Here is a 13,830-nt window from a genome sequence, read left to right on the forward strand (position 1 = left end):
AATAACGCAGCTTAGGGAATTGTGTGAATCCCCACTTTGCTAACCAGCAAATGTAAATCAAACGATAGACAAAATACTGGGCTGAAATTGGTCAACGAATATGTACAAAATCCGATGATGCCGATATAACATATAGTTTAACAAAATCACATAACAGACACCATTAAAAAATACATTGTTTGTATATATATATATATATATATATATATATATATATATATAAATGTATTGTGGCAAGAGCCCGCTACTGCAGAAGCACACGCGAACAACTTCTTCCTTTTTATGTAGTTTTATTGTCAGGATGGTACAAGTGACACACCCACCTTCTCTTTAAAAGAAAACACCTATCAGTGGCTCTGTTTGCACAGCCACACCCTGTCTGTTTGCTGAGAGAAAATCATGTAAGTTAACAAACTTTAAACTACACATACGTTTCTACCTGGTTTAATCTCCACCTAGGTGCATAACTATGCCAATGTTTTATTCTGTTTGTATACTTTCTCTGCCTTTTGTCAGAAAAATGCCTCCCTTTGTTACAGTATGTATACACATTATATATATATATATATATATATATATATATATATATATATATATATATATATATGGGTTATATATGGTAGGATATACATTGGTTGCAAATCTAATCGGTTGTGTGTGTTTCTGCTCATAACAAACAATGTTGTTAGTCTAAATCAGATGTAACTGCTTGTAAGTTACTATATAGCATCATTTTGGTTTTGATAATACAAATATAAATGTATTCTTAAATTAATCAAATAATAAAACTATTGTTCAAAAGCTTATTTAAAAAAACACATAACGGTGTAAATCTTCAATAGAAACTCAGAATGATTAATAAAGAATGAATCACATACTGACTTGTTCTACTAATCCCTATATTGATAAATAAATAAATACAAATTGGGATTAGACAATCCATATTCGATTCCTTGTCTAAAAATACAAACAAATAACTAACAGCCACAAAATCACTTGAAATCATATATTAAAATAAATAAAACAAATTACTTCATAGGCACAAACTTTCCTTTACAGGGGTTAAAACACAAATTCCAAAGAAACCTCATTTAGCATCAATGTGCTTCTATATCATGAGCCACCACAGGACTGATTTTATACCTGACCAGCCTAGTTTATATCTTTTATGCCAGAGACTCTACATTTTAACAGAGCACTGTAATATTAATTGGTATCATGTACATAGTGTTAATGCAATACATGTAAGGTCAAAAGAGGAATAAATTTTTCAACAATATATCAGATAAGACTGTTCAATTCGACAGTTTTACAGGGGCTCAACATATTTAGTAAATGTGTCCAATACATTTCTTGACTGCACAACCTTTTAAATTTATCTCTGCCACGTATTGTGGACTTTATGGGCCTGATTCATTAAGAAAAGTAAAGCAAAAAAAATGAGTAACTTTTTACTCGGGCAAAACCTTGTTGCATTGGAGAGGGAGGTAAATTTAAAATGTGGGGACATATTTACAGTTGGGGCAGGGCATTTCCTAGATCAACTTCAAATGTCAATGTACAAATAAAGCCATCAATTATTTGTGTCCTACATGAAAAAACAGCCAGTATTTCCTTATGTGCAAAATAATAAGCTAATTTGCACCCCTTGCATTGTAAGATGAGAAAACTTACTCATTGTTTTGACTTGCTTTCCTTAATGAATCAGGCCCAATATATTCAATTCCTAAGACCTCTAGATCATTGTGATCAGAACTTTGCTTATCTATGAAAAGGCATGAAACTCTTTGAGAAATGGAGTTCTTCACAATGTTGCGTCAGTATTCAAGAAATCGATTCTTTAAAAGATCTGATAGTCCTACCTACATATAGTAAATTACACTTACATCTCAGTAGATACACAACGTACTTGGTGTTGGAATTCATAAATCCCTTTACTGAATGTTGAACATTGTTATGCAAAGCAACTTTCTGTTTATTTGGAATATGGCTACAGGTGAGGCATCTAGGCCCTCCACATTTATAGCAGCCAGTAGTTTTTTTTTGGAGCCACTGGGTGCTAGGTACAATTTCCTTAAATTTATTTTCTTGTAAAACACACGGTGCTACCATATGTTTAATGTTTGAATCTTTCTTAAAAATGATCTAGGCTTGGGAGGCAGAATAGATTTCAAAATTAGATTCTGTTCCAAAACAACATCATTTTTCTCAATAATTTTTTATGTCTCTAGATTTTGTATTATATTTTGATATAAAACCTAGATCAAAATCATCTTTTGTTAAGTTACTCTCATAAAAATTATCATTATTCCTATCAGATTGTGCACATTTAAGCGACTGTAAGGCATTTTTTTCAATCTTTGTAAGTGAAAATCTATTTTTATTGAATTGACATCCGCCAGAGCTTTCTCTAAAAAATTTTTTGGATAACCCCTATCTTTAAAAGTCTGGATCAAATACTCAACCTGTGACTGGAAAGTGGCTTCATCTGAACAATTATGTTTTTACCAAAAGAGTTGTCCCTTCAATATATTATCTCTCCAAAGTTTAAAATGAGAGCGTTTATAGTTTAAATAATTTGTCAAATCGACCTTCTTTTTAAATGCCATTGATGTGATTGAATGCTCAACTACCCTTCAAGAGATATCCAAAAAGTCTATAGCTGTGGTGTGTGGACATTATGGGCCTGATTCATTAAGAAAAGTAAAGCAAAAAAATTAGTAACTTTGCACCTTGGCAAAACCATGTTGCATTGGAGGGGAATGTGAATTTAAAATGTGAGGGCATGTCTTAGATCAACTTTAAATGTCAGTGTAAGAATAAAGCTATCACGTATTTGTGTCCTACATGAAAAAAAGCCAGTATTTTCCTTATGTGAAAAATAATAAATTAATTTGCACCCCTTGCGTTGCAACATGGTTTTGCCAAGGTGCAAAGTTTTTTTGCTTTACTTTCCTTAATGAATCAGGCTCTATATGCCTAAAAAGCAAGTCTGCTGAGCTATCAGATACCCAGGGTCCCCAAGAGGAATTTGGGGCCTCAGTTCAACAATGCCCTCCCCCCAACACACACACACACATAGCAGGCAAAGGGATGTGTGTCGTGAATAGGGCATTGCCAACATTGGGATGTGGCTGCACCTCTTTAGACATGACAAATGCATTAAAATGGTGTTGCTTTCACCTACCTGTTATTGCAGTTTTCACAACCTGGTGCTGGAATCTTGTATGGATCCTGGAATCTTGGGACCTGTTTGGAAAATGAATAGGTACATGAAATCTGGAAAGCAGAGTAACAAGAGACCACAGAAAATATAGAGAATAAGGAGAGCACCTTGTGAACACCAAATCAAGTACTTAAAACCAGATCCAAATAAAATTGCGGCAATAGATCATAAGAACACGTAAAAAAAAATAGGTATATTGCTTTTTGTAAAGAAAGTCTCAACAGGGATCTGAGCAGAACGAGGTATTAGAGGGTTTTTTCTTGTCAATTTTTTTTATACTGGACTCCTAGCCTTATCAATCTGCAGTCAAATAGACATTTTGAGATTCATAAACACAATGGAATACAGAAATGCAGCTTATTGCACTGTAGTGCTGCCATTTACAACTAAAATGGATTCTAACCTGCACATCCCATAATGCCATACACACACACACACACACACACACACACACACACACACACACACACACACACACACACACACTACCATATACCAACATACACAATGCCATATACATACATCATACAGACATACAATGCCATACACACACACACATACACACACACACACACACACACACACACACACACTGCCATATACCTACATACACACTGCCATATACATACACAGACACAATGGCATATAAATACATACATACATAATGCCATATACAAACACAAGCACAATGCCATAAACCTACATGCACACTGCCATATACATACACACACACCATGCCATATACATACATAAATACATACATACTTAATTGCATATACATACACACAATGCCATCTATATACACACACACACAAGCATACGATGCCATATAATAAAACACACAAAGACAATGTTGTGTACACACACAATGCCATATACACACACACACAATGTAATATACACACACACAATGTCATAAACATACACACAATGCCATATACATACACAAACACAATGTCATATACAAAGTTATATACACACACACACATACACATACATACACATACACACACAAACACACACACTGAATGGCATATAAATGAATACATATATACATAATGCCATATACCTACATACACACTGCCATATACACACACACATACATACATACATACATACAGACACACACACACACACACACAATGCCATATAAATACATGCATACAAAATGCCATATACACACACAATTCCATATACATACACACACACACACACACACACACACACACACTATGCCATATAAATACATACACACAAACACAATGTCATATCGCATACACACACAATGCCATATACACACACACAGTCATATGCATACATACATACACCCACACAAACACAATGCCATATACACACACAGTTCCATATACATACACACGCACAACGCCATATACATACACACACACACAATGCCATATATATATATATATACATACATAGATAATGCCATATACACACACAATGCAATACGTATACACAATGTCATACACATACATATACATAATGCCATATACTTACACAATGCCATATTCTTGCATACATTATGCTATATACTGTATATACACTATTCTATTACATACATATATATATATATATATATAATGCCATAGTCATACATAATGCTATACACAATGCCATATACGTACACAATGCGAGGCATATAACAACCCCACCCCCTGGAACTTTCTGTTAGAGACATTTTCTGCAGAGGCTAATAGCACTGCGGCCACGGTTTGCGATGACAGGCAGCCTGGAAGCAGTCTGATTTGTTGCCTGGCTGCCTGTCTCCACCAGAATATAAAAAAATATATAACCACTATGCTTCAAAAATATGAATCCAAATGTAAGTGTGTAATATATATCAGTCGCTAGCCCCAATGAGGTTGCCAATCTCAGAAAATGGTGGGCCAGTGTATATATAGAAAACAAATGGGGTGCCCCACACTAAAAAAGTTATATCCATATGGATGGCAGATGTGGTATGCCTTCAGATTTTATTAATGTGCAAGATTTTACACATATAATTAAGTTAAAACAATGTCAATCAATAGAGTAGGATAAAAAACACAATACAGCATGAAAAACAATATTGTTTTCTATATATGCCTGTCTCCATCAGACCACTGACAGGACTGACCTGGTCAGCTCCGGCCCTTCTCAGTTAGCTCCACCCCCTCCCACCGGGTTACTGGGGGGGGGGGGGGGGGGTTAGCAGCAAAAAAAAAAGATATTGGTGAGCAGTACGGGCCCGGGTCCCTTAGCATGTCCGGGCCCTGGTAATTAGTAACCCTCCTCCTCCTAGCACCACTGTAGATACCCTGTGTCTGCTCTGTTAGAGGAGCACCTTCCCCCAAACATGGGGTCTTGCTGCAGATGAGTGAAAGAGATCGTGGTGAAAGAGATCATGGTGCAAATAATTAAGTATAACCTCTCCAGTCATTTAGTGCCTGATTCATTAAGGAAAGTAAGGCAAAAAAAGGAGTTGAAAATTAGTTTATTATTTTGCACATAACTTAAATACTGGCTGTTTTTTCATCTAGCACACACATACCTTGTGTGTGCTTGAGCTTAATTTTTACACTGAAACTTAAAGTTGATCTAGGACATGCCCTACCCCAACTATAAATCTGTCCCCACATTATAAATATACCTCCTCTCCAATGCAACATGGTTTTGCCAAGGTGCAAAGTTACTCCTTTTTTTTGCTTTACTTTCCTTAATGAATCAGGCCCTTAATGTATATTATTCAGTATGGCATGCGGACGGCAGTTAGAGATCAGTTATACCTCTCGCATGATCATTTTGACAAATACATGAAGCAGTGGGAAATAACAGAGTAGTATTGAGGAGTGTCACCACACCAAGGACAGGGTTATTTTGAAATAATGGACTCAGTGGGGGGTATTCAATTGTTTCTTTTAACGCGCTAAAACAAAAAAAAACGAGCGCTCTAAAAATATTACCGTTAATACGGTAATTACTCGCTAAATTTCATCTCGCAGCTCCCTGAGCAGCGAGCTGAAATTCAGCCCGCTGGCAGCGAGTAAGTACCGTATTAACTGTTTACGCGCGCAAAATTACCGTATAATATGAAGTTTTTTTCGAGCGCTCGTTTTTTTTTGTTTTAGCGCGTTAAAAGAAACAATTGAATACCCCCCAGTGAGTTCAAATTTCAACTGTCATTGCTGTTGCCATCTTATTCTGCCTTTGGTGATCTTTACCTTCTGTTTCAGGTTATTGTATGTAATCTGTTTGTATTATGATCCCCTCAGTGTACATCGCTGTGTAATATGTTAGCGCTTTATAAATAAAAGATAATAATAATAGTCTTCGAAACACACAGTCCTTGTAATATATTCATTCCAAATAGTTGGTTGACTTGCCCTTTCATTAAATGGCCCTGATTACTAATAATGTGTTTGCCCAAAAAAGTTTACATTCTATCAGACTTTGTCAGTCAGCTTGATAATCTTGATAATAGAATTCATCAACAGAAAACTTCAGAATATGTTATGGAACTTATTCAGCATTTTGGGAATTTTACTTTAGAAATATGACATTAAGCTATCATTTTAAATGAGTGATGTTCAACCTGATGCACTTCATGGGCTGCATGGTGCTGCCCTCTAATCTTCATAGTGCCGCACATTAACCTTAATCTTACTAAAAACTTAAAACAATACATTTAATCAAGGAAAGAGACGCCTATCTATAATAATAATATATCAGCAGGCATTTTAAACAAGTATTACAAGCTATAACAAACAAAATTGACAACAAAGCAGGAACGACCTGAAGGCTCAGAGGGCTACATGCTTCCCTAGGGCCTCATGTTGCCCATCACTTTTTTATATATATCTAAAATATGATAGTGATGACCATTTCTAAAAATTATTTCCATATATTTGTTTTTAATTTGCTTGCTCATCAATAAAAATTGTTTAAAATAAATATTAAGCTTACCTTAGACTGTGTTAAATCCAGTACACACTCACAGGCAGCTACTAACTGACTCTTCAGTTACCAGCACTAACTGTTATACCCAAGCTGAGTGACATCACAAACGATATACATGATGTAGATCAGTCACATGATCAGCCTAGTCTGAGCTGGTAAATCTCAACTATCCTACATTTTGTGACTAGGGGAAAATTACATATTTTTTTTATAACATTTTAATGGGCACTAACACTATTTTACATATATTTGGTACTCTTAAATTTTTCCAGCAATGACTGCTGTTAAGCCAGATATGGCTTTCAAGAAGTTTATATTAACTGTATGTGTATATATTAATATCACTGAACAAACATCGTGAAACAATTACTGGTAATTGTGCTACTTGACTAAAAATTAAAAAATATTCTGATTTTTTATTACAGATAGAGAATGATAATATGAATGACAAGTAAATATTACATACTATTAATATAATATATCTTTACTGGATCATTTAAAAGAAAATGAAGACCTAATTCACAGAGTTGGATTGCAATAAGACATGTTTATATATAAAATTAGCTATAATCCTAAGTGGTGGTAGCTGAGTCACAACTGTAATTTAAAGGAAAGTTATGAGGATCAAAAACTACTTGTTCAAAGTGCTAAACTTTCCGAGCAAGTATATCAATACTTACATGACGCATATACAGGAGTGAGCACAAACAATCTCCTACTGCTTTCTTTGTAAAACTATCAAATTCCATTCATTTACATTTATCATGACGCCACTTCTAAGTTCCAACTCGACCACTGATTATAGTGAAATAAGTACCATGTTCCAATTTTCATGTTTTTGAAGGCATAGCAAGAGTTAGAATATTCTACACTTACACCCCATGTACTAACTGGTTTATGGGGTGTACAAGGGAGAAAAGAACACAGGGACAGTCTTTGAGGAAAAAACAGGAGGGTCGACTGCTACAGAGGAAATACCATATCCTACTTACAGAAGATTCTTTATTGCAAATGCATAGAGCAGGCCTGGCCAACCTGTGGCACTTCAGGTTTTGTTAAACTACAAGTCCCTGCATGCCCTAACAGTCGGCTTGTAGTTTCACATCTCCTAGAGAGCAACAGCTTGGCCAGGCCTGAGGAATAGATTATGACAGTGGAAGGACCGGGGGACAGGTAATGGTCAAGAAAAAAGAACAGACGCTAGAACCCAATGTAATTAAGGGACTTTCCTTAGATATCCTAGTAAATTAAGCCTGTATAGAAGAGACCCTACATGAACTTCTATCTAAGCACCTAGGTATCCTACATGAGACCAATTGTGACAAAAAGAGGAATCTCTGCCTTCAAATAATTTATGTAACCAAGATGATCTTAAGAACTCCAGAGTCAAAGTTAAAAAAAAAAATTGCTCGAGGTCTACTAAAGTAGGGTAACAGGATTTTAGAGTAACTCATAACTGTATGTATATATATATATATATATATATATATATATAAACACAAATAGAGATATAACTGGCGCTGATCACCACAGCGTAACCACTTCAAATAAATAAATGAGGTGGAAAGATTAGCTATATAAACAATATACATACAATATATATGAAAATTCAGTCCCAAATCCACAATGCATAAAAAACACTTGACTCTTGTAAGAGTGGCAGCCTCGATAGCCTGAAACCAGATGGTTAATCCGGACGGGATGGATTGCTGTAACAGAAGAACAAGCAGGGCGCCTCATGAAGTTGTAGATGATAAACTTTACAGAAGATAATGGAGTAATCTGTGCTTTGCCTTTAGTCCTCCAGATCTCCACCGATCCATACAAAATACAGGAAAACAGCAAACATAGTGTAATACTGCAAAAATCACAGCAATATCACCAGGTTCCCCACAATACTATGGGGTATATGGGATAACTATCCCAAAATAACAATAGGACACCATCACGAGTGCACAAAATAAATATTAAAATCTGTGTACCAGATATAGTGATATATTCCACTTCTGAAGGGTATTAGAGCATGTGTAACACCAATGTCTTCACGATCACAACCTCATCCATATGGCAAAAATGTTCGACTAACACTAATCAGTGTCCTCTTTCCATTAGGATGTCACTTTGCAAAGAGAATGCGATTAAACGGGTTGCACTGATAACTGTTATGTCTCCGCCGACTGATCGATGACGGAACCCGGTCTACCGGTCTGCCTTACCTCAGCTCAGAAGGTCATTATATATATATATATATATATATATATATATATATATATATATATATATATATAATGTGATTAGAAAGAATAATGTACTATTGAATTGTCTCAACAACCCTGCTGTGCTCAAAGTCTAAATATATGCAAGGATAGTATTATCAGCACTTATGTCACTTCAAAATGTTTATCATTACTTGTTCAGGTTAACTATGTGTTAATAAACTGTTGTATTTATTCATCTTTTGAAAGATGCTGATAAACTTTCAGACTATGTTCAGAGCCGGATTTAGACCTCATAGGGCCCTAGGCAGGATACTGTTTTTGGGCCCCCTCCCTGAAACAATCCATAGCACTATATTTTTGCAGCCTACCATATACCCCTATAGTTAAGTAGATGTGAAAGCATGTGCCGCCGCATGCCTACCATATACCCCTATAGTTAAGTAGATATGAAAGCATGCGCCGCCACGCAGCGGTGGCACGCCGCCAAAGGAGGTGAGGGCGTGGCTTGCATCTTTAGGGGCGTTCCTCACATGTGAAAAGAGCAAGGCCACCCTGCTGCAGAAAAAAAGCACCCCTAAATAATTACCAAGCAGTCCCGTTTTTTTAAGTAGTTGGGTCAAAACAACTTAATAAATATTGAAGTCAGGGCAGAAATACTTACTTAAGCTGTTTGCAAAAATAATACGCATAAATCCAAGTATGTGCTCTGTCACTTTTGTCCCTCTATCATCACACTGTGCCCCTTCATTGTCACTTTTGTCCCTTCACAATATCACATGTGCCCTTTCACCATCACCTCTGTGCCCATCACCATCACCACCTCTGTGCCAATCACCATCACCACCTCTGTGCCAATCACCATCACCACTTCTGTGCCAATCACCATCTCTGTGGCCTTCACCATCACCACCTCTGTGCCCTTCACCATCACCACCTCTGTGTCCTTCACCATCACCACCTCTGTGCCCATCACCACCTCTGTGCCAATCACCATCACCAATCCTGTACCCCTTCACCATCACCACCTCTGTGCCCTTCACCATCACCACCTCTGTGCCAATCACTATCACCAATTCTGTGCCCCTTCACCATCACCACCTCTGTGCCCTTCACCATCACCACTTCTGTGCCAATCACCATCACCACTTCTGTGCCAATCACCATCTCTGTGCCCTTCACCATCACCACCTCTGTGCCCTTCACCATCACCACCTCTGTGCCCTTCACCATCACCACCTCTGTGCCCATCATCACCTCTGTGCCCATCATCACCTTTGTGCCCATCACCACCTCTGTGCCAATCACCATCACCAATTCTGTGCCCTTCACCATCACCACCTCTGTGCCCTTCACCATCACCACCTCTGTGCCCATCACCACCTCTGTGCCCATCATCACCTCTGTGCCCATCACCACCTCTGTGCCAATCACCATCACCAATTCTGTACCCCTTCACCATCACCACCTCTGTGCCAATCACTATTACCAATTCTGTGCCCCTTCACCATCACCACCTCTGTGCCCTTCACCATCACCACTTCTGTGCCAATCACCATCTCTGTGCCCTTCACCACCTCTGTGCCCAATACCACCTCTGTGCCCATCACCATCACCACTTCTGTGCCCCTTCACCATCACCACCTCTGTCCCTCCGTTGTTTTACTTACCTTTCTATTGCCTTTCTTCTCCGGCGCGCTGCTCCTCCTCGGTCAGTCCAGATTTATAAAAAAAAAAAAAAAGAGTCACGTGATCGCTCGTCGGGTCCCGGCAGCCTCTCCTCCTCTCTCTATCACTGAGACACTGAGAGGAGAAGAGGCTGCCGGACCCGATTCGCGGCACCCGACCCCCACTCCCCAGATTCGCGGCACCCGACCCCCCCTCCCCCGACTCGCGGCAACCCCCCCCCCCCCCCCCCGCACGAGGGGGGAGGAGGGGGTGCCGCGAGTCGGGGGAGAGGCCGATTTTTTTTTTTTTTTAATTGCTCCTGTCCCCCGCAGCTGTGCCCCCGAGAGCCGCTAAGCCCTAGGCAGGTGCCTAGGTTGCCTAGCGGTAAATTCGGCCATGACTATGGTTATCTCATACATATGCTCATTTATTTCATTGGACCACAAAAACACACTGTACTTCTGAGTTAATAAGTGGTCACAGAGTGAACATCTGTATAAATAGGTCAGTAATTCAGTGTCATCTGTGTAATGCAATATATCAAATAATATATCCTATATTAGAGGCAAGTCATATTGAAAGTTATCTTCTCCACTCAAACTAGCCTAACCAGTGCGTTGTAATATCTTAGGGCCTGATTCATTAAGGATCTTAAGTTGAGAAACTTCTTATTTCAGTCTCCTGGACAAAACCATGTTACAATGCAAGGGGTGCAAATAAGTATTGTGTTTTGCACATAAGTTAAATACTGACTGTTTTTTCATGTAGTACTGCTGGAGGAAACCCTACCAGGACTTGGTCTGTGTGAGCCAGTAACTGTTTTGCTAATCGGTAGTTGTAATATTGCAGGAGGATAAGACGCTGAAAGAGACTGAGATTATTACTTTGGAGAGCTGGCTGGGGTAAGTTCACCCTAACTGCAGGGGCGCACATGCACAGCAGCTCACTTTGGGCAGCACTGTACTATACAGCAGCCGCGGCGCTGTCTAAGAAGCGTCTACGGCGGTGCTGTATACAATACAGCACCGCCGCAGATGCTTCTTTGACAGCGCCGCGGCTGCTGTATAGTACAGTGCCGCTATATAGGGCACTTTTTTAGTGGAGGGGAGGGGTTTCTGGAGACCCAGAAACCCCGCCTGCATGCGCCACTGAACTGTAAGTGTCCCTAACATCATAACCTCACAATTCAGCTAGTTGTGAAGAGAGGAGCTAGGAGTGAGAGTAAAAAAATTGTTTTGGGGTGACGTTAGCCTTTAATAACTTTTTTAACAATAAAAGAAGGAGATATTTTGTCTTATATATATTGGGCCTGAGTTATTAAGGAGAGCAAAGCATAAAAAAGGAGTAACTTTGCACCTGGGAAAACCATGTTGCAATGGAGGGGGAGATAAATTTAAAACGTCAGGACAGATTTATAGTTGGGGTTGGGCATTTCCTAGATCAACTTTAAATTTCATTTTAAAAATAAAGCTATCAAGTGTTTATGTACTACATGAATTAACAGCCAGTATTTAATTTATGTGCAAAATAATAAACTAATTTGTACCGCTTGCATTGTAACATGGCTTGCCCAGGAGAAAACTTATTTTGTTTTGCTCTCGTTAATGACTCAAGTCCAGTATGTTCAAATTTTTAAAAGAAGAACTGCAAACATTTTATTATAGTATATTTTTTCTTCAAACACACTTCAAAGTTGAATCCTGTTTTTATTGTTTTATTAACATCTATTGGACTCCACAGTAAATGCTAAAACCTACATAAGTGTAGACTTTAAATAATGATTTTCTTGTAATGCTGGCAGCATCAATCATTAGCCCTTGTTTCTAAATAACCCACATTCTGCCTTTTTCTGTCTTTGGCTAACGATTACATTGATTGCATAAAAAGTCTGGAACATCTTTATGTCAGAAAGGCACCTGTTTGGCAGTAAGTCATGTTCTCCATACTGAGCTCATGCAATAATGGAATATGTAAGCTTTAATTCAACATGAAATATATATACACCGATCAGTCACAACATTAAAACCACTCACAAGTGAAGTGAATAACATTGATTATCTTGTTACAATGGCACCTGTCAAGAAGTGGGATATATTAGGTAGCAAGTGAACAGTCGGTTCTTGAAATTGATTGTTGGAAGCAGGAAAAATGGCCAAGTGTAAGGATCTAAGTGACTTTGCAAGGGCCAATTTGTGACGGCAGAGCATCACCAAAACATCAGGTTTTGTGGGGTGTTCTAGGTATGTAGTGGTTAGTACCTACGAAAAGTGGTCCAAATAAGGACAACTGGTGAACCGACGACAGGGTGATGGGCGCCCAAGGCTCATTAATGCGCGTGGGGAGTGAAGGCTAGCCCGTTTGGTCCAATCTCACAGAAGAGTTACTGTAGCACAAATTGCTGAAAAAATTAATGCTGTCTATGATAGAAAGCTGTCAGAACACACTGTGCATCACAGCTTGCTGCGTACCTATGCTGACCCCTGTGCACCACCGAAAGTGCCTACAGTGGGCACGTAAGTGCCAGAACTGGACCATGGAGCAATGGAGGAAGTTGGCCTCGTCTGATGGATCATGTTTTCCTTTACATCATGTAGGCAGCCGTGTGTGTGTGTCATTTATCTGGGGAAGAGATGGCACCAGGATGCCCTATGGGAAGAAGGGAAGCCAGCGGAAGAAGTGTGATGCTCTGGGCAATGTTCTGCTTGGAAATCTTGGGTCCTGGTATTCATGTGGATGTTACTTTGACATGTACCACCTATCTAA

The sequence above is a fragment of the Mixophyes fleayi genome, chromosome 7 (genome assembly GCF_038048845.1).
Source record: "Mixophyes fleayi isolate aMixFle1 chromosome 7, aMixFle1.hap1, whole genome shotgun sequence".
Lineage (NCBI taxonomy): Eukaryota > Metazoa > Chordata > Amphibia > Anura > Limnodynastidae > Mixophyes > Mixophyes fleayi.